This window comes from Chelonia mydas, chromosome 4 (genome assembly GCF_015237465.2).
Source record: "Chelonia mydas isolate rCheMyd1 chromosome 4, rCheMyd1.pri.v2, whole genome shotgun sequence".
NCBI classification, from domain to species: Eukaryota; Metazoa; Chordata; order Testudines; family Cheloniidae; genus Chelonia; species Chelonia mydas.
This window is the reverse complement of record NC_057852.1, coordinates 130930047-130957497: the sequence shown is the minus strand read 5'-3', so window position 1 is coordinate 130957497 and position 27451 is coordinate 130930047. Positions and strand designations below refer to the sequence as shown.

The 27451-nt window shown below is 41.9% G+C and overlaps 1 long non-coding RNA gene across 2 annotated transcripts; it reads right to left on the bottom strand.

Annotated features, from left to right (window-relative positions):
- Nucleotides 1-1421: 1421 nt before the first annotated feature.
- LOC122465652 lies at nucleotides 1422-26478 on the bottom strand. Of its 2 annotated transcripts, XR_006290646.1 has the most exons (6): nucleotides 26348-26478; nucleotides 22716-22996; nucleotides 16437-16672; nucleotides 15771-15910; nucleotides 2923-3089; nucleotides 1422-1872 (listed from the first exon to the last, which is right to left on the bottom strand). It is a non-coding gene; the product is annotated as an uncharacterized LOC122465652 (long non-coding RNA). The 2 variants fall into 2 exon arrangements; XR_006290645.1 differs by having other exon boundaries at nucleotides 15771-16672.
- Nucleotides 26479-27451: the final 973 nt, after the last annotated feature.

Here is a 27451-nt window from a genome sequence, read left to right as displayed (position 1 = left end):
TCCTTTTCTTTTTTTAAAAGAGCACTATGACTTGGAAAAACAGGTAGAGAAAATAATCGCTGGCTCCAATTCCAAAAAGCTGGGGCAAATCTCAAAATATTACATTGCCAAGTGCCCATTTTAATTCCACAGCTATTTGCTTAATGGATTTGGAACATGTCACCTATAATTGAAGAGATTTGACATATTCGGAGATAGAAATAGAGAACGGCCATTTCCATAATTTGCCTTTACTAGCTAAGGGCATTCACACACCATGGGGAGAAATGTGATATAAAGACCTATACAGACAGTCTACAGGTCAAATCGGGCTTGTTTCACTCACATAAGCAGTTCCATTGCACCTAGTCAAATCTGCTTGCATAAATAAGGTTAAAAAACCCCAAAACTGACCCTAAATCCACATCATGTACTGGATACTATTTAATCCTATCCTGAAGGAAATGCATATATGCTGTTTTCCTTTAGCCACTGTTGCCTAAGCCTCATGAAGTACAGAAAATTCTCTTCCTCTCCTGAAACTTGCATGCTTCTAGGTGGATTATGATACGGTGATTTTTTTTGCACCAGATTTATTAGAAGGTAGAATTTAAAGCCATTCCTTTTAGTGGTTCCCATTTTCTGGTTTTAGATTTACGAACAGCAAGATATCTTTCCAGATGCAATAATATTGGTCTAGATAATGAAGCATTAATACAAGCTTTTGATTTTTTGTATTTGATTTTTTCATACCAGCCATATAGGAAGTAAACACCACAAAACAAAACTGACCAAGGTATTCAAGTCTACACTGTGAGTCAGTGCTCCAGAGAGGAAAGCACTGTGCGACTGGGATTCAAAAGCCCAGACACACCCCCTTATTCCTTGGAGGGAAATCATTCCTCAAAGCTGAACTTTACAATCTTACCTTTTTCACTAGTCACCTGAAAGTTATTAGGGGCTGTTGAAGGCCTAAGGTCACTATTGCCAAGCAGAGATAACCATAGGGTTTTATAGCAACAGTAGCTAGCACCTTCAGAGGGTTTTAGAAGTAGATTTGACCTAAGAAGATCACTCATTAAAGGTGTCATACCGACCCTCACAGAGGCATTAGCTAAAACCACGTATTTATTTTTTCTGTGTCTTCACGGGGGGAAAAGGAAATGAATGATATCCAGTTCTTCCCCCTTAAGCAGGAATTTTTATAATAAGGGTGATTTAGAAAAAAAAAATCACTTTTATTTTTAAAGATGGTTTAATTGCAGAAGACAGGCAAAAGTATATGTGAAATATCTGCACAACCTCAGCACAAGTGCTAGGGAATTACTTCCTGAAGGAGAAACAGTTAATCATTAATATACTAACTGACAAGAAAAAATTGATAATTAAAATCAGCTACAGCTCCATGACTATGGAAGAGAGGAGCAAAATAATGAGGGTGATATTGGCAACGATTAAACTAATCCAATTAGTAAGGCGGTATCAATGAATGGACTGTACAAAACACATATACATGAACAGCAAAGAGGTAAGTTTGGTGTGCAGGAATTAGAAATACATGAACTTTCCCCATACCAGTTCAGTATTCTGTGTAGAATAAAGTGAGTCATGCATGCAATTATGGAAACTTTGGTACCTTGCTGCTAATAATCACAGTTCAATATGCACCAGGTGCATTTCTTTAATCTTGTCCTCTCTAGAACACATGGCAACATGTATATTTAAACTTAAAAACTGCCTACCAAAACAAGACACTCCACTTTCCCACACTTTTCTTCCAAGAAGGAGAAGATAAGAGAACATATACCAGGGGGCAGATGTTTGTCACATCCTTTAATGCATTACAGGAAGGTTCTCAGATACGACAATGATGAGAGCAGTATAAGAACCAATCTAGAACAGAACAGAAATAGAAATCAGCATTCTTAAAGTGTGAGTTACTGACACCTAATCCTTTGTACATTCATCTAGAGAGAGATGCCTTCCAGAGTTGTTCTCAGTCTTTCACAGATGGAAAGCCAGAGCATAATATGACGGAGCAACCAAATAAGCATGCCATGTCATCATCTTGTGTTTAAGGTAACATAGCATCATTGTAATTCACCGTCATATTGTCATCACATATTATAGAGTGATGATGTAAACATCCTCCTCTCTTTTGTCTCTACAAGGTACTGTCTTCTGGCTGCTGGGTGGGACGTAGTGCAATGAAGAACTGGCTAAACCAGCCCTACTCAGCATTTAGGGGTTAAGTCTTAAAAACCTCAGACAACAGTTATCCAGGGAATCAAACTAATAAAGTTTCCAGGAGACGGGATAAACAAAGCTAGTAGAAGAGATAAAGTGAGATAAAGGTTTATTTCCAGATTATGTTATTTCATTCTAAGACCTGCTTGAAATGGATTTAAACTAATGTTCTTGATCTGTGACAACGGGTACCACATCTTGTATATCCCCAATGAATTTATGTTTATCCGGGGGGAGTGGGGGTAAGCATCTTAAGTCAATACCAGTATCAATATTACCAAACTTCCCCCTTCGCAGTCTGAAAATCTTGAAAGGGAACTTGTCATACAGCTGACCATGGCTCTGGGAAGGAGGAGACATTTCTCTTGGGAAACACACACCATATGTCTAAGATCTGAAAAGAGGCCATACTCAAGGTGGCATTATGCCTCATAATGTAACAAGATGGGATCTGGTGCCTCCCATCACTTCCTCCTGTAGTTGTATACAAAAGTTAATGTATTAAAGAAACTTACTGCTTCTTTTATTTTCTTTAGTGGGTGGTTAGCATGTTAAGTAAGGTGACCCAGAGGTAAGAATATTATCAAATTGTGACACCCCAAAGAACGGGGCAGGTGTGGACAGACAGAACATGATGCTTCTCCTGATTGCTCTTACCATTTTATAGCAAATATAAATGGTCAAATGTTTTCATACCTCTTTTTCTCCATTAGTTAATCTCATATTTTTTTCCTTTGTCTTTGCCCATCCCACTTTTTTGGAGTACTTTCCTTGGTGATGAATGAACTGGGAAATGCTAGATGGTTCACATTAGATAAGCATCCAGGAAGATCACATGAGCAATGTATGGCATGATCCAATGGCTGGAAATTGAAGACAAATTCAGAGAGGAAATAAGACATACATTTACAGCGGTGAGCATAACTAACCATTGGAAAAATTTACCAAGGGTTGTGGTGGATTCTTCATCTCTGCCCATTTTTAAATCAATAGTTGTCTGACCTGTGTTCTACAGGAGGTCAGACTAGATTATCTCAGTGGTCCCTTCCGGCCGTGAAATCCATGAATCTATGTCTGTACAAACTAGAGACGGGCAGCAATCCACAGAGATACATGATCTCATGCCAGGCTCAGCTCAAATGCAAACTCTTTAACCTATAAGTTTTCTCATACAATTTAAAACTGATAACAGATATCTTTTTTTACATAAACACTTTGTTAGTTTTTGGAACTCGCTGCCACAATATATTGTTCAGGCCAAAAGTTTAAAAAGATTTAAAAACAAACAACTAGACATTTAAAGGGATAACAAGAATATACAGTGGTATAAGTATTAAAAAAAAGGCAGGAGTTTTGCAAAGAATAAATCCTCACGCTTTGGGTCATAAATCAACTCTAATGGCATCTGAGAAACTTCCTCTGAGGGTAGGTTATTCTATAGCTGCTTGCTTCAGGACTTCTTGCACCTCCCTCTTACTAGTTGTACTGACACCGCTCAGAGACTGGATAGTGGAATGATTTAATCCTGAATGGCAATTCCTTTGTGTCTGCAACAAGAACGCTTGCATCTGAGTCAGGTGACATAGTGCCACATGACATCAGCCCAGTGATGGTGAGATGGTGCGGGGAGAGAGAGCCATAATAAAGGGTTTCTCTGCTCCACCCAAATAGAAGGCCTGGTGGGAGATACCTGCACGGAGCCAGAGTAGAAGCTTCAGCTGGGAAAACAGATAGTTTTGGGAGGGAAATGCTGAGCCTGAGGATGCACTGTGTTCTTTTGTAATAAACCAGACCCCTGAGAGGGGAATATTACTTGAACCACATGAATCTAGAGGCATACATGGGGAACCCAAGAACAGGGCAACTGAAGAAGCAAAAGCATGACCAGGAGGAGTAAACTGACTTCAGTCCAGTTCCTATATGACTTCTGGTGCTTTCTGCTTCTGGATGACTCAGAAATAATACGAGAAGGTCAGTGATTTCAGCACTCCTGCTCCCATTCCATGCTAGAACAGCAAAAGGGTGTATAATGGGAAGGGGTAGGGGGAAAGTCCAAAACCAAAAGCATTTAGCCAAACATTTCCCTGTTTATCTAAAGCCTGCTGCTTTTGAGTCTGCTGCTTCCCAAACTCAGGTTCAGAAGGAATGGAATCTCAGCAGCCAGCCTGGCAATTAACAGCACCTCAGAGAATCAGCCATATATCTTAGAGCTCTGGCTCTCAACCCACTCGTTTTGCTTGAGGCAAGCACATCAACACCTGCTAGGAAGCCAAGTGAACCACCAATGGAGATGGCAAGATCACCCCTGTCGAAGGATGACACATCAAGCAACTGGGCACGCATGAAAACACAACAAACGGGACTTCAAAAGAAGACAGGAAGGGAGGCTGTCCATTTCCTTTATCCCGTGTCTTTTTGATTGTGGATAATTTAGTTGGCAGTCCCTTGGAATTCCCTGGTCCTTCAGATGTTCCTGTTTTAATGGGTAAGCTTTGTCTCCATTTAGACTCAGAATATAAACACAACAAATCGTGGTCCTGATTCTGCAATTTGATCCTGATGATCTGATCCCTGTACCCGGGCAGAGTCTCACTATGGTCCACCCAGATCCACAATTGCATGACTGGGACCCATGTTGGATGTGTGCAGAATGTAGGATGTTATTTAAAATGAATAGATTTAGCTAGGCACAGAATCGAGTTATATTCCGATTTCATTTTGAATTTTCCAAAATGTTCTAAATGAGCAAAAGAGTCGTGACTTTTTTTTTTTGAGCAATCGTACTTCAAAAATTTCAAAACCAAAATTTACTTTGGATCAAATTAGTCTGGAGCAAAAACATTTTTACTTTGCAGAAACTTTGAGCGCACACACAAATCCTGTGGGACAGAATATTTTGGAACAAAATGGTGACAACTGCTTTTTGGAAAAAAAAAAAAAAGTGATGCTTTTGCACTGCTCAAGCGGGGAACCACACTCATTAGCTTTCTTCAGATATGTCAGGGCCTGAATCTCACTTACCTTAAGGCCCTTTACACTGCTACAGTATAAAGTGTAAGGCTTGATCTGCACCACAGACTTCTGAGCAACATATTTCGATCAACGGGAGTATGGAAAATCTACACGCCTGAGCGATGCAGTTATACCAACATACTCCCCAGTGCCGTCTTGGCTAAGTGAGATAGGTCTCTTAACTCATGCAGTAGAGGCTTATGCATTAAGCACCAGAGGTCCCCGGCTTGATTCCGGCCATCAACAACCAACGTCTGTCAGCAGTACAAGTGGGGGCTCATCCAGGATATCAGCTGGGAAGTTTCTGAAGCTTGGAGCACACTTCCTCAGCTAGGACAAGTATGTAACCCAGGCTTGTTGCTGTGGCATCGAGAGATTATGAGCCTGCTATACGCTTGGCTAAGAGAAATGTGTCTTTTAACTCATGGATTAAGCTCCAGAGGTCAAAAGTTGGATCCCAGCCACTGCTGACTGGGGTCTGTCACAATTACACCTACAATTACCATGCTCAGTTCCACGAGGTGCTACACAGCAGCCCCACCTGCCACAGGTCTCTACACACAAAAAAGTATTAATTCAAAGGTGCATTGACAGCACAGAGTATCACACACCTCTCTAATCAATGGTTGCATGATATTGTAAGGTCTTTGGTGCAGGGACCACCTTTGTGTTCTGTGTTTGTACTGTGCCTAACACATATAGGCCCTGGTCCTTGACTGGGCTACTGCAATACAAATAACAAACAATACAAGCAACAAATGTAATGCAAAAGAAAATAAAAACCATTCCCGACCCATTCATACACTGAACTTCCCTTTCACCAGCACATTGCTTCATACTGCAAGCCATAGAAATATTACGTGAACTCAGAAAGCTTCGTAATAATAAAGTAGGTAACAAGGCATAAATATGTTCTACAAACAGCACACAAATGCACCGCACAGCAACTATCACCTAATAGCCTAATCAGTTAAATGAAGGGACACAATGAAGATGTGGTGGGCAGTGAAAGTTGTTTGTGGTTTTCGTGAATAATCCGTTAAAATACTTTTAATGTCAATCAATTCTGCCAGCAAAAGCAATTAATCATATCAAAGGAAAATTAGCTACAGGCTTTGTGGTACAAGTGCAGGGCAAATGACTGACAAGAGATTAGAGAAGTTTGACTCATAGCTTGACTACTTGCATGAGTAAAGATCATTCACCCCAATAAGTGGTGCAGGAGACAGTCCTATCTACAGACCCACAGGATAGCTTCTATGGGGATAGCAGCCAGCCAGTATATAGAATTCTACACAGCAGTAGGGGAAGATGTTTTGGGGGAATGACACTAGGGCACAACCCCAGCCCTAAATAAAAATGCCTGGTGATTTTTAATGATTACGCCCAACACACCGGACCTCTCTTTGTATAGTCTCATCTGAAAGATCCAAATTCAGTAAAGTATTTACATAGCGAGCAGATCGAGGGACGTGATCGTTCCCCTCTATTCGACATTGGTGAGGCCTCATCTGGAGTACTGTGTCCAGTTTTGGGCCCCACACTACAAGAAGGACGTGGATAAATTGGAGAGAGTCCAGCGAAGGGCAACAAAAATGATTAGGGGTCTGGAACACATGACTTATGAGGAGAGGCTGAGGGAACTGGGATTGTTTAGTCTGCGGAAGAGAAGAATGAGGGGGGATTTGAGAGCTGCTTTCAACTACCTGAGAGGTGGTTCCAGAGAGGATGGTTCTAGACTGTTCTCAGTGGTAGAAGAGGACAGGACAAGGAGTAATGGTCTCAAGTTGCAGTGGGGGAGGTTTAGGTTGGATATTAGGAAAAACTTTTTCACTAAGAGGGTGGTGAAACACTGGAATGCGTTACCTAGGGAGGTGGTAGAATCTCCTTCCTTGGAAGTTTTTAAGGTCAGGCTTGACAAAGCCTTGGCTGGGATGATTTGATTGGGGATTGGTCCTGCTTTGAGCAGGGGGTTGGACTAGATGACCTCGTGAGGTCCCTGCCAACCCTGATATTCTATGATTCTATTATTCTATTTAGTATTCATTGTATCCATCTCACAAAGGTGAAAGCAGGAATTTGAACCCATGCCTGTGTAATCCACTGGTGCGTATGTGTTTCAGGTCCCCGTGTGTGCCAATGTGCAGAAGCTATTTGTTTCAGTCCCTTCCTACTGGGTTCTGCAGCTCAAGCTATAGGTGCTTATACTTGTAGCTCTGGAGGTCTCCGGTTCCATCCCCAGTGAGCTGGTCAAGAGAGGGGTTATCACACATGGTTCCAGGGCTTGTTGCTTAGTTATAAAAAGGCTCTTTCACACTGTTTTAGCAACATAAAGGGACCTCCCACTCCAAAAGCAGCCAAACGGGGCCTTAATAGTATTGCCAACTCTCATGAGTTCTTTGAATATTTGGCATTTTTCTTAAAGCCCCAGCTGCTGGAATCAGGTGCTTACCTGAGAATCCCTGTTTTCATTTTCAAAAAAGTAAGTTTCTAGCCCTTCTGTTTGCGGAGAAAAGCTGGAAGACATGAACACTAAACACTCCAACACCAGAAGGCTGATAAAATTAACATTTAATATTTTTAAATCACATGATTTTTAAACCAATTTCATGGTTTTGTAGAAACTGGCTCTTGAATTTTGAATGCTTGGAGTTGGCAATACTGCCTTGATATACGTGAAAATCAAGGCCAAACTCTGACAAAATACCTTCCAAGAAAAATGTGCATTATGTTACAAATCTAAGTATTTATTTACTCACTAAAAACGTATTAAAACACAGATTCATTTCAAGCCTTTATTGCTAATGGCAGGTAACATATTTCTTACACATGTTTATAAAATAAACAGCTCCATTCAGATTTGTTAAGCACATTACTGGATTCAAATCCTTCATGAATAAATCTAATAGAAACGTGAGCTGGGATAAATAAAAGTGCTGTCTCACTGAATGGCATATAAAATACATGCATTACTTTGCTACCTGCATAACAATTAGTCTGGATTCATTATTTAGTTCCCTTGCAAGCTGACCTTCCACGACATGTACAGACAGATAACAATTGTCTGATGATTGATTGGATTAGAACAACATTTCTCAACTTGTGCATGGCTATATCATAAAAAGAAAAGTGCAATTAAGTCAGATGGAGTGCAGATTTGTTACCTTAATAAGACAATATGCTGCACATACCACAGCTAATATAAGAGTATAATAGCATAAAACAGAGAGATCTATTGCCAAAAGTTAGTAAAGCTATTTTATTACTTTTATCCCTAGGTTAACTTGTTTTTTTGTCAGTGGTCTGTAAGCAGGAAAATGCTTGCTATTTTAAAATACAAGGACATTTTTAATAGGGCTGGCTGGAAAACAAGGATTGTGTTTCACCAAACATCTCAAGGCTTTAACATTTCTTTCTGTTCCAATGCAGAACAGAACAAAGACCTTTCAAAATTATTCTTCAATGCCATCCATTGGCACCTTAAGCTAACTACTTAAATATAACCTAACTACTGGCTAACTATTTAAATATACCTTGATAAGTGCAGTTTTATGGCCTGTTCTTTTGGAACTAGCTCTGATGACAGATGCACTCATTATCTTCTCTTCCTTGCAATGGAAGGTATGCAAGGAGTCAGGAGACATGGGTTCTGCTCCCGCTACAGTCATCCAATGGCTGTGTAACCCTGGGAAATTCATGTGTGCTTTACTGCTTTGTCCCCTTTGTCTTGTCTGTTCACACTGTAAGCTCTTCAGGACAGGGACTCTCTCATCGTGTATTTACAGAGCCTGATAAAAAGGGACACACTAGGTGTTATTGTAATACAAATAATAATTAAGGTGTGCTGGCTTTGACCAACAGAAGGAGAATCTAAGATCAGGGTTGTTTATATTTTTAATATACAATACCCTTTATTTCTAGAGGTGTATTCTCAGCTAACCCAAAGGGAATTATTACAACTAGCCACTAGAGCCGCACATAAAACTGACTTTCAGTTCACTGTACGCAGCTTTGTTGTATCGATGTGGGTCCCAGGATATTAGAGAGACGAGGTGACATCTTTTATTGGACCAACTTCTGTTGGCGAGAGAGACGAGCTTTCGAGCTTACACAGAGCTCTTCAAGTTTTCAGTTCACTGCAAGTTGAGGAAAATAATCAGTTTGGGTTGAAACGTATCTGAAAATAGCAAAAATACTCAGTGAATTGGAAAAAAAATCTGATTTGAGTCAAAGACAAAGTGTTGTTTGACCTGAAATATTTTGTTTGGGGTCTGGCAGGGGCTGAAGGTAGTAGAAGTGTCACTGTAAATGACAGTGAATAGTCATGGGGTGACACCAGTAGAGTGAATTGAGTGCACAGGTTACTTCCCTCTACAGGGAATAGCAGTAGATAGACAGGTACTGGGAACAGACATTTTGAATCTGGTATAGTAAGGACAGTGGTGTATCAAAAGTGTGGTGTTCTGGCAGCAATAAAGAAGAAAAAATAAATAGAAAAATGTTGCCATGAGTATCAACTGGTAAGACTGGGTGACACATTGTTTGTAGCCTGGGGACTGGGGCACACACAGGGGCACTGGGGCACACACACAACATAGGTTGTAGGAGCACCAAGCTCAAGTCTCTGCTCTCATCAAAGGCACCGACTTCCCCTCTTTCCTGTGGGTGCTTGACCCCCTCTTCTGTCCCCTGCCCTATCCCCTCTCCACCCCATCCATGAGGCCCCACCCCGCCCTGCCTCCATTCCAACTCCTTCCCCAAATCCCCACCCCGGCCCCGCCTTGTCCCTGCCTCCTCCCCTGAGCGTCCCACATTGCTGCTCCTCCCACTCCCTCTTGGAGCTGTTTGGCAGCGGCTGGGCAGGAAGCGCTGGGAAGTAGGCAGAGGAGCGGGGACGCGGCACGCTCAGGGGAAGAGGAGGTGGGGCGGGGGCGGGGTGAGGGGAGCTTGGCTGCTATTTTCCCACGGAGTCAGCATCTATGTCTCTCATGACTGTTTAATTATTTATCCACAGTTGAACAGCTTCAACATAAGAGACTGAAAGAGTCCCGTGCCGGAATATCCCATCGTCCATTGGTTAGAGTGCTCTCTTGAAGGATGTGGGGGAACCCAATTGCAAATCCCATCTCCATATTAGGCAGAGAGGGATATGAACCTGGGTCTACCACATCCCAGGTGAGTGCTCCAAGCACGGGGCTGAAAATTATCACAAATTTGTGAATAGATGTGGGTTGGCCAAACCATCATTTCTCACCAAATAAACCATTTGTCAAAACTCTCCGTGCTCTACAAGTCACAGCACTAGCTATTAATTATAGCTTATGGAAAAGTTCACCCCAATTGCCACCCCACTGACAGCAACATATGGTGAGCAAACAATAGTAATCTGGAAAAAGAGGGTGGACCTTTTCAAATACCTGTAGAAAGCAGTGGCAAAATAACAAAAGCAAAATGAGCAGTGATCAATTTAGATTAGCACAAGTGAGGTTAAACCTGGCTAACAAACTATCAAAAGGCTGATTTGCTACAGGAAGAAACTCCAGCTGCTCATGCTCTATATTGAGAAACAAAAGTGCCTGACGTGCCGGATTCTTGTTTTTTAAAAAAAAACAGACAAAATGCAGGAGGAAAAATCCAAATGGCACATCATATTATACAGCTGAGTTCAATATAAAGTCATTTGATTCATTTCTGCAGCATATACCATTCCATCTACAGAGCAGTAAAATCAGTATTTCAAAGATAAACAATGGTAAACCTGGACACACAACTAACGATAAATACTGTGATTATTATTATTATATAAGCAAGGCCTTAAACTGCTCTCCGCTGACAGCTAGTGATGAGTGGGGTGAAAAGGGTTCAGGCCCCGACTGTATTTTCATGGACATACCTACTCTGCCTATGTATCCAACAGACAGAGCTGTGTTGCCCGAATGATCCATTTTGGCTGGCGTTCGGTTCTGAGTGACTGGAGGAATGAGCTAGAGTGCCACTGAGAAGCAAAGCCAGGAAAGTGACTGAATTTTTTTTTTGCTGGATTGTATTTACTGAGGGACAATCTATCCTAAATTCTCAATTACTGAGGGACAAGCTACACTCATTGCTATGTCTGCTTTCCACAAGCTACACTTAGTATAACTTTTTTTATGAGTGGTGTAGCTGAATATTTGGATGCTAATATTCAAACTGAATTGTTAAATTTATTAACCTTAATTTTGGATGTTGCAGATTATGCATTATATGTATTCTATGATTTTTTTAAACCAAATTTTGTACTTTTGGATAATTTAAGCATTATACCCAGATGTACAGAAACTCTTTCTTTAACCTGAGTATTAGATAATTTTAACATTAGCTTTAATCAAAAATTTAAAATTTGAATGCAGGGATAATGAAATGTTGTTATCCTTATTGTATGAGTAAAGAGCAGCAGAACTGTACTTAGCCTGTCCTGACTGAGGGGGTGACCCTCAGCTGAATTGAACTAACTAAGTTTGGGGTTTGGGTGCCAGAACCCAGTGGAAAGTGAGAGGGGGTGGGGACAGGTGTCCTTGCCTGTAGGTGTAGGCTCTGCCTAAGAGTTCTAAGCACCATTTGACCTGCCCCGTCCACCCTTTAAAGATAGAGCAAATTAGGCTCCATTGAGTTTCTTTTGTTAAGTGATCACTGCTAATCATGTCTAAGTGTTGCTTAGATCTGCTGTAGGACCATGTTTATGCCCAGCCTGCATTAGAAGTGAAGTTCCCCCACTGAGAGCTGAAATCACAGAGCTGGGTGGAACTTCAAGAGACCGACTTGCAGAGGTCACAATAGGGAGGCAGGTGGCAGCAGAAGGTGATGGTGCAAGGCCATCGGTAACAGAGCACAATAAATTACAGCAGTGGAGTGAACAACAGTGCAACGGTGGCAGCAGGCAGTGACAGAGTGAACAGCGGCAACTGCGAGCAGCAGCCAAGGCATTGCTTTATGTCTGCTTCCCCCGCGGGAGGGAGGTGAACTCAGGTGAACGCATCTCTGAACTCTGGATCTTTGCTAGAAGCGGTGAGTGGGGTGAGGCAGAGGGAGAAGGGAGTGGTGTGTTAAAGGGACATTTCTTTGCTGGATTTTCACACCAGAAGGTGAGAAATGGAGGCAAATGACACTGCCCAGTGTTCTCTTGGGGTTGGGGAGTTTTGCTCATGGCCAGATGTGTTCAGATCATAACGCTGTCAGGCCAGATGGCTACAGGAGAGTGAAAGAAGGCAGATATATTAGCCCCAGGTTAAGTAGGTCCCTTTTTCCTGGGTAAGGTAACAGGGAAGGTTCCAGAACAATCAGTAACTTTGTGGAAACAATTAAGGCAGACAGGCTGATTAGAACACCTGCAGCCAATCAAGAAGCTGCTAGAATCAATTAAGGCAGGCTAATCAGGGCACCTGGGTTTAAAAAGGAGCTCACTTCAGTTTGTGGTGCGCGTGTGAGGAGCTGGGAGCAAGAGGCACTAGGAGCGGAGAGTGAGAAGGCGTACTGCTGGAGAACTGAGGAGTACAAGCATCATCAGACACCAGGAAGAAGGTCCTATGGTGAGGATAAAGAAGGTGGTGGGAGGAGGCCATGGGGAAGTAGCCCAGGGAGTTGTAGATGTCGCACAGCCGTTCCAGGAGGCACTCTAGACTGCTGCATTCCACAGGGCCCTGGGCTGGAACCCGGAGTAGAGGGCGGGCCCAGGTTCTCCCCAAACCTCCCAACTCCTGATCAGACACAAGAGGCTTTGACCTGGACTGTGGGTTCAAGAAAATGGCCAAACTGAGGGCTGCTGTGAATCTCCAAGGCGAGCAAATCCGCCAATAAGTGCAAGACCCACCAAGGTAGAGGAGGAACTTTGTCACAGCTGTAAAGTGACAGTGTAGACAAGCCCTTATTGTTGCTGGAGCTCTTGTTTTAACTATGAAGAACATAGAATTTAGGTCTTTTACTTCTGGAGCACAGTTGTAAATGTTAACCAATTAGTCCTCAGAACACGTTTCTGAGGTAGTTTAGCATTATCCACATCATACATATAGGGAAAACAGAGGCAGAGTTTAATGGCAAAATTTAGGTGCCTAAATCTGTAGTTAGCCACCGAAGTAAATGGCCTGATTTTAGCAGCCATTGTAATAACTGGAAATTAATACAAAAGAGAACCTAGTAGCTCTCACTGTATCAGCTGGTGTAGGACTGGGCACAAAATATCACCCCAAAATGAACTTGAGTGTTTACTTGCTTCGGTATTTTAACAATATGTTAGTAGCTTTATAGAAGCAAGTGGTTGTCAACAACTGTCAGACAAAAAAGTGAATCAAGGACCTTGCGACAACATAGAAAAGCACTGAGTTGTGGTCACAACAATTAAGGGTCTCCAAGAGGTCTGTATTAGGTTCAGTCTGATCCACCCAGTTCAGTGAACAATAAAGTACCTTGAATGTTTGTAGCATACCCAGACTCGAAACTACCCAATTTTCCCCTAAATTCTGCCAGATATAGCCTGTTACCAGTGATAGAATATTTAGTACGAGAGACTGCCATTTCTAACGTGAGGAGCAGCATTATTAATGGAGATCCACATTTACATTGTATTTGAAAACATATTATAGAAACCAGTTAATAACAGTGTAAAAACTAATTGCAAGGTGCATGGTACATTAATTCTTTTCCATAAACAAACATCCAAGGACTGATGCTAATGCAGAACTGATCATTTTCTACTCAGACCTGCCAAGACAGATGGAAGACATCCCAGGCAGCGTTCTGAAAAGCAGAGAGCTTTGAAATAAGTGTTTCTTCTGAGAAGAAGGTCCCAAGATTTCATTGGCAGTTTTGTTATTTATTATCTGTGGTTTGAAATCAGTCACACACACACACACAGTACAGAAACAATCGCTGCCTTGAAACGCTAGCTAAAAAGACAAGACAGATGAAGGGTGACAGGGGAAAATGGCACAAAGAAGTCACACAGCAAATCTGTAGCAGAACTGGAAACAGAGCCCACAGCTCCTGAGTCCCAATACACTGGATTATGTAGCTTCTCATTTTTGGCAACATCTTCTCAATTTGAGATTCCTCTCCCTTTTCACGTGTAATTCTCATTTTAATGACACAGTGTTGGGAACAAAGACCATCCGGTGGCTCCTGGGAGAGGTGTGGTGCTTCCTCAACTCCCATCAAGTTCACTGAGGGCTTGAAAGTTGAAGGGACATTGTGCCTTGATGGAGAGGTTCAGTAACTTATAAGATCATAGCTTTGTTTTGTATCACATTTACACACACCCTGTCTCTTCTCTGCCCACCCTCTAGCTATTACAAGGCATGGTAAGCCAGAGACTCAAAATGATACATATATCACACAGACACACACAAATCCAAATCTTTTAATTGTATTATATATAATGTGTGTTTGCACAAGATTTGGGTGTGTGTGTGTGTGTGTGTGTGTGTAAGAGTGGAAGTTTTAACATGCAAGAAAAAATAGGGTAGCATTTGGCTGCTATCTAGTGTTTTGCCCAGATTTTCTGCTGCTCAGAGACAAATCAGTTTGTAGCCACTACACAGAAGTTGGGACAGAACATGATTGTGGGGACTTGTTCAAGATTAAAGAGCCAAAGCTACATTACCACAGTCTATCTTTAATGAACTGGTTGGGGTATGTGTGTTCTACTGCCATCTACAGGAGAGAAGCAGAACTGATCAACTGCAGAAATCATGGTGATGTGAGAATCAGGCCCATAGTAGCACCCTGGGTATATATTATCATTGAATATCAAAGTTGGAAGGGACCTCAGGAGGTCATCTAGTCCACCCTCTGCTCAAAGCAAGAGCAATCCCCAACAAAATCATCCCAGCCAGGGCTTTGTCAAGCCTGATCTTAAAAACCTCAAAGGAAGGAGATTCCACCACCTCCCTAGGAAACGCATTCCAGTGCTTCACCACCCTCCTAGTGAAAAAGTTTTTCCTAATATCCAACCTAAACCTCCCCCACTGCAACTTGAGACCATTACTCCTTGTTCTCTCATCTGCTACCACTGAGAACAGTTTAGATCCATCCTCTGTGGAACCCCCTTTCAGGTAGTTGAAAGCAGCTCTCAAATCCCCCCTCATTCTTCTCTTCTGCAGACTAAACAATCCCAGTTCCCTCAGCCTCTCCTCATAAGTCATATGCTCCAGTCCCCTATTCATTTTTGTTGCCCTCTGCTGGGTGCTTTCCAATTTTTTCACATCCTTCTTGTAGCGTGGGACCCAAAACGGGACACAGTACTCCAGATGAGGCCTCACCAATGCCGAATAGAGGGGAACAATCATGTCCCTTGATCTGCTGGCAAGCAGGACCAATCCCCAATTTTTGCCCCAGATCCCTAAATGGCCCCCTCAAGGATTGAACTCACAACCTTGCGTTTAGCAGGCCAATGTTCAAACACCTGAGATATCCCTCCCGCAGCTATCCCTCCCTTCACAGCAATTATATATTGCTGTGTTTTCATGGCTGCCAACAGAGTCACATTAATTTGTGCTCAGTACCTCTGGGGGAAAAGTCAGGCCTTAAGAACCTAAACCAATTCCCACTGAAATCTATGGGCACCTCTTCTTTGACTTTAACGGATATTGGATGAAGCCCTTGATACTTCTGGATTGAAATCTTGGTCCACTGAGTATTTTCCCTGTTGGTACATTTTCAACATTTAGAAGTACAGAACGTAACAATGAGGCCTTGAATATAACCAATTCAACAGCACTGTGACAGACTTCAGCTCAAATAAATAAAGTTCAGCTTACAGAGGGTTACACTTGAACTGATCATTCCTGAAATTCCCAGTTCACAGCTCTCTGTGCTGTTCATCTGACACCCAATTAACACCTTGTTAAGTGTCATGCCTGTAGTGGCTTCATCTTCAGATCACTGCACTGTAGCGTTCAATCCCCTCCACATTACATATACCAAATTGTAACATTTTCATTTTGAAATTGGACTTGGGACACGAAAGACTACGGGGGACTTTTAATCCATGAGACGTGCATTGCAGTAAAGTAACAAAGTTGGATCTGAAAAAAAAAAAAAAGGGGAACAACTTCCTCTTCAGATGTAAATGAAAAACAAAAACAGAAACCCACAAACCAATTCTGGTGACTACTCTCCTATGAGTGTGTCAGCATCAAGGGATCTCGCAATAACCCAAAACTACAAACCTGAGAAATCAATTACTATCACCCCTGAGCCTAATGGTAGCAGATGATGAAGACTTGCGGTTGGGGCTGAAATCAGTGATGTAGAATCTGGGTATATTCTTCATGCAACCGGCTTAGTTCACACTATATATACCAGTTCTGGAACAGAAGTGGTTCACAAATGGCACACAAGAAAACCCCTCTTTCAGGGAACTCAGCCCAACTGCCGGTGCCCCGTTCCCAGGGAGCAGCTCTGCCTGAAAGAAAAAAAGACTTTAGTTAGAGAGATTAAGACAGAACAAACTCCACTGCTGCTTGCTACAATTTCCTCAAAGAAACACCTACACAAAACCAACACCACCAAAACATTTTCTTTCAAGACTAAAAGCTTGCTGGAAAAAGAAATTGTAAGATTATGTGTAACTGTGCCATTAGGTTATGCCTGGCTTAAATGGACACACACAGTAAAAAGGGGCCGATAACACCTGAGTGAAGGCAGCCAGGATTAGCCAGGTTGTCCACCACACACTACAAGTTCACTGACTGTGGCTTAGTTGTGACTACAGACCTCCTATTTGCTGCTCACCCAGCCACACTGATCTAAAAAAAAAAAATCTTTATGATGTAATCTGTCCAATTTTGGCACGAGAGTTCAGCCACCAGCACTCTAGCCCTCTTTTTTTCTTGCATCAGTATCACAGGCCATCTGTAAGCCAGGGAGAGGATGTCATTGGGGAAAGAGCTTACTCAGAAGCCACTTCAGTGCTAGCTGACAACTTGCCTACATCTGAAAATTAGGTCAACCTAGCCACATCACTCAGGGCTGGGGAAAATTTTACACCCTGTGAGATATAGTTAGGTCAACCTAGCCCACACTGTAGATGCATCAAGGTCAATGGAAGAATTCTTCCATTGACCTACCGAGTGCCTCTGAAATGTGGATTACCAACATTGAACAAAAACTCCCTTCCGTTGATGTAGGAGACATCTACGCTACAATGAGGTAAACAATCAATGCTTTCTTAGAGTTTGAAGAATGAAGTCTTTTACAACTGAGCACTGTAAAGTTATCTTTCAATAAAAATCTTGTAAACATAAGAGTGGCCATATTGGGTCAGCCAGTGGTCCATCTAGCACACTATCCTGTCTTCTGACAGTGGCTGGTGCCAGATGCTTCAGAGAGAATGAACAGAATGGGGCAATTTTTCAGTGATCCTTCCCCTGTTGTCCAGTCCCGGCTTCTGGCAATCAGAGGCTTAGAGACACCGATAGCATAGGGTTGAGTCCCTGACCATCTTGGCTAGTAGCCACTGTTGGACCTATCCTTTATTAATGTATCTAATTCTATTTTTAACCCAGTTATACGTTTGGTCTCTCAACATCCCTTGGCAACAAGTTCTGCAGGTTGAATGCATTCTGTAAAGAACTACTTCCTGATGTTGGCTTGAAACCTGCTGCCTATTAATTTTATTGGGTAAAACCCTGGTTCTTGTGTTATGTGAAAGAGTAAATATCACTTCCTTATTCACTTTTTCCCTACCAGTCATGCTTTTATAGATTTCTATCCTATCCTCCCATTGTCATCTCTCTTCCAAGATGAACAGCCCTAGTCTTTTTAATCGCTCCTCCTACAGAAGCTGTCCCATCCCCCTATTCATTTTTGTTGCCCTTCCCTGTACATTTTCCAATTCTAATATATCTTTTTTGAGATGGCATGACCGGAACTTCATGCAGTATTCAAAGTCGGGGTGTTCAATGGATTTATATTGTGGCATTACAATAATTACTGTCTTATTATCTAGCCCTTTCCTAATGGCTCCTAATATTCCATTAGCTTTCTTAACCACTGCTGCACATTGAGCCTTTGTTTTCAGAGAACTTTCCACAATGACTCCAAGATCTCTTTCTTGAGTGGTAACAGCTAATTTAGACCCCATCATTTTGTATGTATAGTTGGGATTATGTTTTCCAAGGTGCATTACTTTGCGTTTATCAACACTGAATTTCATCCGCCCTTTTGTTGACCAGGCACCCAGTTTTGTGAGATTCCTTCTTAACTATTCACAGTCAGCTTTGGAATTTCTGAAGGTTTAAACTCACTTTTTTTCCCCTCTGGGGGAGGAGGCTGAGCGGAGAAAAAGTCCAGTTTTATAACTTATTTTTATAGGTCTGATAACACATCCCTACATTCTTATTTGTAATGTCTGGAATTCAGACCATCCTGACATACTTTTATACAACCAGTCCTTTTTTTTAAAACATAAATCTGGTACAAATTTGTTTTCTTGGGAGAAAGATCAAGTCAGTAACAGACTGGTGTCTTGTACAAGGTGAGGAGTCCTGTACTTTGAGAAGATGCTCTTTTGCCTTTTGTCCAAAATGATCCTTGGCTTTATGACCTGCCCTTTATAGCATTTACAGCTGCCATGTAAAATATCTATTAAATATGTTGTATAAAGCACAAATTGCAATAGTCAATACATCATTTGAAACACGGCATAAAGAAAAGAGTATAGAATTAAAACTAAGTAGGAGTTATAAAAGCTGCATTTTAGAGATTGCATAAACATTTACGTGTGGTAAACATGGTTTTATGGCCACAGAGAGTTATTTTCCCTGCCACTTGGTTTGTCCTTGTGTAACAGAAAGCAGAAAACTTCTTGGAATTAGCCTGAGATAGCATAACATAAGCAACCAAAAATATAAATATTTCTTGTTATATTCTCCAGGCACAATTGAATACTATAACTGTAGGATTAGCTTAATACTCAGGAAAAGCACAGAAATTTGTAATGATCTAATGTTATAAAAATAAATGTCATTAACCCTTTTTGCATCAAAATTGAGGTTTGACTGCTACAAAGGCATGTGGAAAATCTAGGTCTGAGTTCAGCAGTGTTTTGATGTGGGGTTTAATTCAGACCTGTTACTAGTTTGGAGTAGGGATGCATGAATTGATTTGGAGAAAAAAAAAAACAAAAACAAAAAACCAGGAACTTTGTTTTCCCCAAAGACAAATCAAAATTGCGAGAATTAAATCTAAATTGACTGTGCAAAGTTCTAAAATATTTGGATAGGTTCTCTCTTCTGGGTTCCAGCTGGGACTGGAAACAGAATGCCCCAGTACCATTAGAATGGCTCTTCTTGCAATATTTACAAGACAAGGGAGGAAGCCTATCCTGATTGGGATTTCCAGGGCATTTCTCTAGACTTGAGTAAGTGCTCACCGATGCGGGTAAGTGTTGGACAATCAAACCCAAAGTGTTCACTGTTCTGAATATCTGGACTTAGAACTTCAAAGATTTGAATGTTTATTCAGGCTGAACCCACATTCAAGCTTTTCGGGTTTGCCAATTCCCAATTTAGAGGAGATCTCCTCCAGAGCTGCAAACATGGGGCTTGACACTTCCAGCCCCTTGTGCAGTACACAAAGACCCTGTCTCCTTGACTAGGTCTGCACAAAAGATCAAGCACAATGGAAGTCCTTATTTCCTCGGCAAGGCTAGTGCAATTGCTGGCCTCCGCTTCTCTAGAGGGACAGGAAACCAGTAGCATAAGCATCAACAGATGATGCACTCTTTTCCCCAGGCGGTGCAGTGCCAGGTTCCTATTAGGGTCCTCAGAGCTCCAATTAGCATTACGCATATGTAACTGCCATCATCTTGGTCATCACCGGGTGACTGAGCCCTGGACTCCACAGCTAAAAGGAGGAGTCTCTACAGATTGAGCCGTAGATCTACATCCCCTAGTTGGGAGCTGCTGAAAACTCAGGCACAGAAGAACCCATGTAATACACACTCCCAAAAGTGGCCGGTTCACTGACCCCCAATAAGGCTACATGCCCAACTGCCACCGTTGAGAACAGGGTATTTTCTTATTAATCGGTAACAGGAATGACAGCTTAAATTATTGCAACTTTTCAGGTGGACGTGGACTGTGAAGAGCTGAACAACATAGACCACCCTGAAACATTGTCCTTTCCCAGCCAAGGGTTTGGAAATGTGCTACTACCGCTTCATAAAACTTTGACATCCATAGAAGGGAGCCCTTTATCCTCTGTCTTAAGGTGATCTTGGAGAGCTATTTATTGATTAACTCAGCAGCCTGCTGCACATCACTTTTAGCAATAAGGAAGCCATTTATGTACAGCCCATGCAAAGTTACCTGCCTATTAAATTGGTTTAAAACATTAGGCTCCAGATTGGCCATAAAATTCAAGCAGCCGCTGCAGGAACCAGAGGTCCCATTGCAACTTTTATCCTCTAGATTGTTTCTAATGTTGCCCCCAGGCATAAAGCAGTGGGTGGCGGTGACAAAATTGTGAGGGTTACGTATTTGTAGTCCACATACTGACATCAGTTTGAATTAAGTAGACTAAGAAACACATTTTAATGAATAGAGTGCCCCTTCCTCATCCAGGAGGTCAACTGGAGAAAGATGTGCTGTGTCTCTACAATTACTTTACTAGCAGCTTGGATGACTGAGCATTTTCTTCACTGCCCTCCTGAGATCTTGTGAGTTTGTAGGTTTCCTGTGTTTCTACAAATACAAGATATTGTCTCAGAGTAGCAGCCCTGTTAGTCTGTATCTGCAAAAAGAAAAGGAGGACTTGTGGCACCTTAGAGACTAACACATTTATTTGAGCATAAACTTTCGTGAGCTACAGCTCACTTCATCGGATGCATTCAGTGGAAAATACAGTGGGGAGATTTATATACACTGTATTTTCTACTGCATGCATCCGATGAAGTGAGCTGTAGCTCACGAAAGCTTATGCTCAAATAAATGTGTTGGTCTCTAAGGTGCCACAAGTCCTCCTTTTCTTTTTGAACATATTGTCTATTTGTCTCTATTTTGAGGTTCAATTATTTTTATAGCCATAAAATGAAATAGAAAGTAATGATTAGTAATAGGGGAAAACCACAAAAGTTTCAGAGTACAGTTCAGTTCTCTAAGTCTGGATGATTGTTCAACACATGTGAGTATCCCATCTTTGTAAAACCTCCTGGAAGTTTCAGAAAAACAGGTTCTCTCAGGAGATATGTGACGTCTTCCAGTGATAGCTAGAAATATTACAAGAACTGCTTTAGACATGGTATTTGCCACTTTCAGCTTTGGTCCCTACTGGAAACGAGAAATTGATATAAAGTATTACCAGAATTTTTAAAAGTGTTCATATGCTAAAGGTCATTGTCATCTTTTGAGTCTGAAAAATTGGGCTGGTAATGAAACCTCAGAATAGATTTTAATATGGAACTTGTGGGTTTTCTTATGTCCAATCTCAGCGAGAAAGCAGAAATTTGAATTTTTTTAAAAAAGGTTAATTTTCTTTCCTTTTATTTTTTTCCAAATTCAATTTTGCAACCCTCACATGAACTAGTTATTTCTTGCAACTTTTCAAAGAGATATTGAAAGCAAATGAATAAAGATGGGACTAAAACTTAAATAGGAATCCAACTTTTTAAAAAAGATTATGTTTTACATTTAGAATGCTAAAATCAGAAGTGAATATTTGACTAAAGTAACTTCCCCCAGCATGCCATGGTCTGAGTCTTAATGCTTCATTTGTTGGTAGAAAGTGGCTTTCCAATGACCTAATAAAGATAACACAATACAACAGTGTTATGATTACTGAGTATGTTACATGACCTAGCACCAATGTGAACCTTCCCTAAACACAGAAGCTCAAGGGGCAAATTGTTAGAAGTAGTCACAGCAGGAAAAAAGATTTAGTATGACATATCAAGTTCCAAACCTATTACTGCTAACCTCTTTGAACCTATTCTATCTAATGTAAATTATAAATGACTTTTGCACTGAACTGAATGACAATTTCGGAGTCGCATTAAATTCAATTGGAGAGGTTAATTTCCAAACTAGAAAAGATTTCAATTAGCAGGAAAAAATTGAAAACCATGACTAGGAGCCAAAAGGACAGTAAAAATAGGAAACAATCACAAGAAATTAATTTAATGTGTGTTACTGAAAAATGTTTCAATATGTTGGACATAATGGCCTGGCATTGTTTCAGGCTTCAGTTAAAAATCATGCTAATTCAATGTTTCATTTCAAGTGACCATGTCAAATTCTATAACCAAAACAGTCTCTCTGCCCCCTAAACATTCCCCATAATCACTGAAATACAAAATAGCAGGAAATCATTTGGGTCACGCAGTCTTATCCAAGTAATTTGCAGGACTTCACTACATCAGTCCTACATTATCACATCCAATTTATTCTTGAATATCTGCACTGATGGTGCCTCCACCATCTCATTGTGATTTGTCCTCCCCAAGCTACCTGCACTTCGCCTTCCTTAAGAGCATTGGCCCACCTCCTGCAACCTTCAGAAACGGTAAGTGGCATCTTCATTCACAATGCTTTCTTCTAGATGTCTAGACGCTATTCCTGTGTCAGTCTTAAGGACCGCTTCCTGAAAATGGATGCAAGCAGGCAATGGCTTGTGCTCAGGAGGAACATCACGCAAGTCAATGGGGCTGTGCACAAGTACAAGCGTCTGCCGGCATGGATCTACTTGTTGAACAGAGGGCTGTCTTCACTGCTGTGTTAGCATGAGGTCTCTAGAATAGAGATTCCAGAAATAGATCCATGTTGCTTATAGTTAGTAATAATTCTGAATATTATTGTATATATTTGTTAATGGGGATATAAAAACGACAATCAGAAAAATGGGAATAGGGTAGGGGTGCAAGCAATTGCAGGGGCTACAGACTGCAGAATGTGTATATGCTGCTGATACAAGGGGAGACTTGTCTATAGCTGGGCAGTGAGGAGGTCTCTGTCTGCAAGAAGCCCCTAAAGCCAAAGGTTTCCATTCCCAGAATCAACAGTATTCTCTGTTCTGTGTTAAGGGTGTGAGACTAGCTCCACTGAGTACAGTCAAGTTACTCCACTAGCCTTGCTTGAGGGAGAGGGACCACATGACAAAACAACGCTTGAGCTATACAGGGATCGGATTAGCAGTGCATTGACCAGGACAAGCAGGCACCATGAACAACAGACACATGGCATGAGTTTAAGCAGAAGGCTGCAACTTTATTAATTATACCCTGGTGAGGGACACTATGCTGCCCACTTCCTGCTCTCACACACCAAGCATTTCATTGGTTCCAATAGGGGTTCCGGGGCTTTAACCACAAACCAAACAGTAACTCAGGGTAGATCTTTCCCAGTCCACTCCACAGACTCAGCTCAGTTGCAAAACCTCTCCCAACCATCCTGGGTACAGCAGGGTAGAGTGACAGAAGCCACAAGGTTGTGAGGGGGACACAATCTGTGAGACTTCAGGCTCCTTCCCCATGCCCCTCCCATGAGCGTAAGGTACAGCTGTGAAGTCCCAGGTCTTATTAACCTCTGGGAGCTGGCCCTTTGATCTTTACGAGCCTGGGACATCAGCAACAAGTTGCAACAAGGCAGTAATATTAACAGAATTGTATCATCCTCAAATCCTGTCATTTCTACCCCATTGGTGTCACTGGGAGGCTGCAGGGCAAATGGAAAAAGCCCCTGGACAACATGCCAGTTGGGCACAATGGGAAAAATTCCTTCCTGAACCCCAAAATCAGGCCAATAATCAGATCCTGAGCACCATAAGGGGTACAGCTCCCAATCTACAAGTAAGGGAAGGGAAGGTTGGCTAGATAAGTGGGGGAGCAGAGGTTTTTGAAAAGCCGAGGCTTAGTTTAAAGAGGTTACGTGGGGGGACCCATCAACCAATCAGCTAGCCTCCTCCCCCTATGCTCAACCAACAGCTAAGCACAAAAACAAGATGGGAGAGTAGGGGAAGATAGCCTCTTCCTAACACATGCATTTTGGGGCTACTCTCATTTCCTGCTGTGATAAATGAAGGGCGGGAGGAGCTCCTTTTTATGGACACCCAGCCAGCCAGCTAGCTATAAAATTCCACTTAGTAGCTGTTCTCTCCTTTTCTTTTACCTGTGGGCTTGTTAAACCTTCACAGGTAAAGGTGTTTTTTTTTTTTAAGGTAAATTTTATTTAAAAAAAAACATCTGGAATTTAGGCTTTTGCTAGATTTAAAAAAACCCACTTACAAAATTTAAACATGAAGAATAACCTTCTTGAGGTCCAGCTTAAAGGTTACAAGCAAACCAAAAAAGCATTTGGAGTTAGCACAGAGGAGTCCACAAGCCAAGAAATAAACAGAAATAAACCTACTTGAGTCTTTCTAAACATTCCTGCTCTACTTACACATTTGGGAGTTCCAGATAAGTAGTTCTAGGTATGAGCTAATGATTTATGACCATATCTGGCTTAAAGCTTCCCATAGCATAACTACTCCCTGTTCCCCTCTTTCCCGGCGAACACAACACACAGACAAAGGGAAGTTTTTCCCCCCCAATTTTAAAAAGTTCTAACCCTCCCATTGGATCTTTTGGGCAGGTGTCTACTCCTTTCCTTTTACCTGTAGGTGCGTTAAACCTTCATAGGTAGAGCAGAGAAGAGCTACTAAAAGAAATTTTATAGCTACTGGCTGGCTGTCCATAAAAGGGAGCTTCCCCCCACCCCTGCCCACCTTCGTTTATCACACCTGCCATCCAGCCTAAGGTCCCCTGCTGCTAAAGCTGGTGAGAAGGTAGAGTGATTAGCAGCGGATGAGCTATTGTACCTGGAGCTACTGCATTCCTAGCTCCAGTAGCACTTAAACTTGTATCCCCAATGTGTCCGCCTGCTTGAGTTTACAGCCCCACTTAACTCCTGCTATCAATTTTTATATGTGGACAGGAGTGCAGTTAGGGGCAAAACTCATACTTTGAGCGAACAATGCAATCCAGACAAGCCCTAAGGTACTAATAGGGCCAGATTTGTAAAGGTATGTAGGCACCTACATGCCCACTGAAATCAATAGGAGTTCTATAACCAAATGTTTAAATGCATTCAGGTAAGTCTTTACTTTTCTAGTCTGTGTGGGCCACATTTTGAAACCTGGTCCCCTAATTACACCTGCAGGATGTGTGTATGTAGCAGCCATTGTGCATTCAAAACTGGTAAATGATGTATGTAAACTTTGCATACACACAATAGCATAGCAACATGGTTTGTTGGAGATGTTACTATTTTCATCTCTGCCACCGATTCATTTTGGGACTGAAGTTAAGTCTAGGTTCCCCATACCTCAGTTTCTCCTTCTGTAAAATTGGGATAATACCCTCACAATGGTATTATGGGACTTAATTCATTAATGTTATGAAGCACACTGGTATTTTGCAGTAGAAGGTGCTATCAATGTGCAAAGTACTACTCTCATTCAAGTTTTACTACAATGAACTCTTTGGGCTGGATTCCCTCCCTGCTTCTAACCCAGGCTGCAGGGGACCCACAGGAGCAGTAAATCAACTCAGCAGAAACAAGCAGCTTATGAATTTCACTCTGCAGGGTAGGAACAAATTGGTGCAGCCCCAAAAGGGGGCAAGAGCTCCCAGGGCAAGGCACTGATTCAGTGCCTTTTCCAAGCAGCTCTGGTGGTGTGGCCAGATTAAGGCAATCAGAGGTCCTGGGCAAATAAGTTCCCCATGGTCCCACTTCTATGCTGTGTCCCTGTCTTCTTTTGGCCATGCAGGCACAACACTGTGTAGAGAACAGTGCAGTACCACTCTGCTGTAGCTCTGAGAACTTCTGAAGGACACCGGGAGACACTGGATTGTCTTAGAAGTGGGGTCTCTCTGTCCCCTCATCCTATTCAGACAACTCTGATTGCTGGTATGGAGAAAATGGTGGGGCGTGTGTGTGTGTAAATCTGCTTCCTCCTTGCCTCTTCTGCAGTGACTTTCATCCCTAGGAACTAACTCTTTGCACTTGAAGGATGGCTAGCTGGCCTCTGCTTGATCTGCCAATATACCATCTTCTCAGGAATCAGCAGTGAAAAAAATACAGAGGAATTAAAAAACACTTACCAGGTAGAAGACAACAAGCAGCAAACTGTTCCAAAACCACTACTTTAGGCCTGCTAGGGCTTGCCTCTACCATATTTAAAGGGCCAGTCCCCACAAGGCATGCTGGGAAACTAATCCTTTAAAAGGGCAACCCAACCATTAGCCCTATCTGGCACAGATGCAACCAGAAAGGAGTGAGTTACACACACAGTGTGTAAAGCAGCTTATTTGGCAAGGGGTGTACTCCCCTAAATCTGCTTTTCTAGCTAAACAGTTTCTGTAGGTGTCACAGCTGTTATATAATGGCAAAGGGAAGGGAGGTTGTTCACAGTGGTTAATGGGGGGGGAGGGGGGGAAGAAGGTGGCTCTTTAGACAGCCTAATTGTTATAATAAGGTCTACACACTATGAAGCAACCTCAGAACCATGCTAGTTTATCTCCTTGCCAATGCAGATTTGTGCCTTAAGATATGCTTTCTAATGCTTTGTCCTGTCTAATTTTAAATGACTTCAGGTCTGGGTTTTTCCATGACTCCCTTGAGAGACTGTTGGTCAGTCAGACTGTTCTCACCATTCAGCAGACTAGTCAAACCCTCTTTTACCACCAACAATTCCTATTCCATTCCAAGTATTCACACCATAGTACTTATAGAGTCCTTTAAATCAGCATTTAGCCATTGGGCTAGCATAGCCATTTATTCTGTACTAATCCCACTAGTTGCAACCAAAAGGGAAAACAAATGAAGATGGGAAGATTTTCAAAAACACCTAAGGAACTTATGAGCACAAGCCTAGACGAATTTCACTGCTAAGTATGCAGATACTTAGCCAAAGCTTGTCCAAAATATATGAAATTACTGGAAGCCTCTGTGAAGCCCCATGACCTTCTGTCTACATACAATCTCCCTTCTCCTAACAAAATCTGTGATAGAGATGCATTCTCACATTCTCTCACTCCCCACCTGTTATCTTCTGGCTCAGATCCTTCTTCTGGCATCTTCTGGTGCATCTTCCATGCCGCTCTCCCAATTCAAAGAATTGTCTTCTTTAGCAGAAGGTGAACAACCCTCTAAGACCTGCTAAAACCCCTGAGTTTCAGAGTAATCAGTGCATTCATGTTATTTCA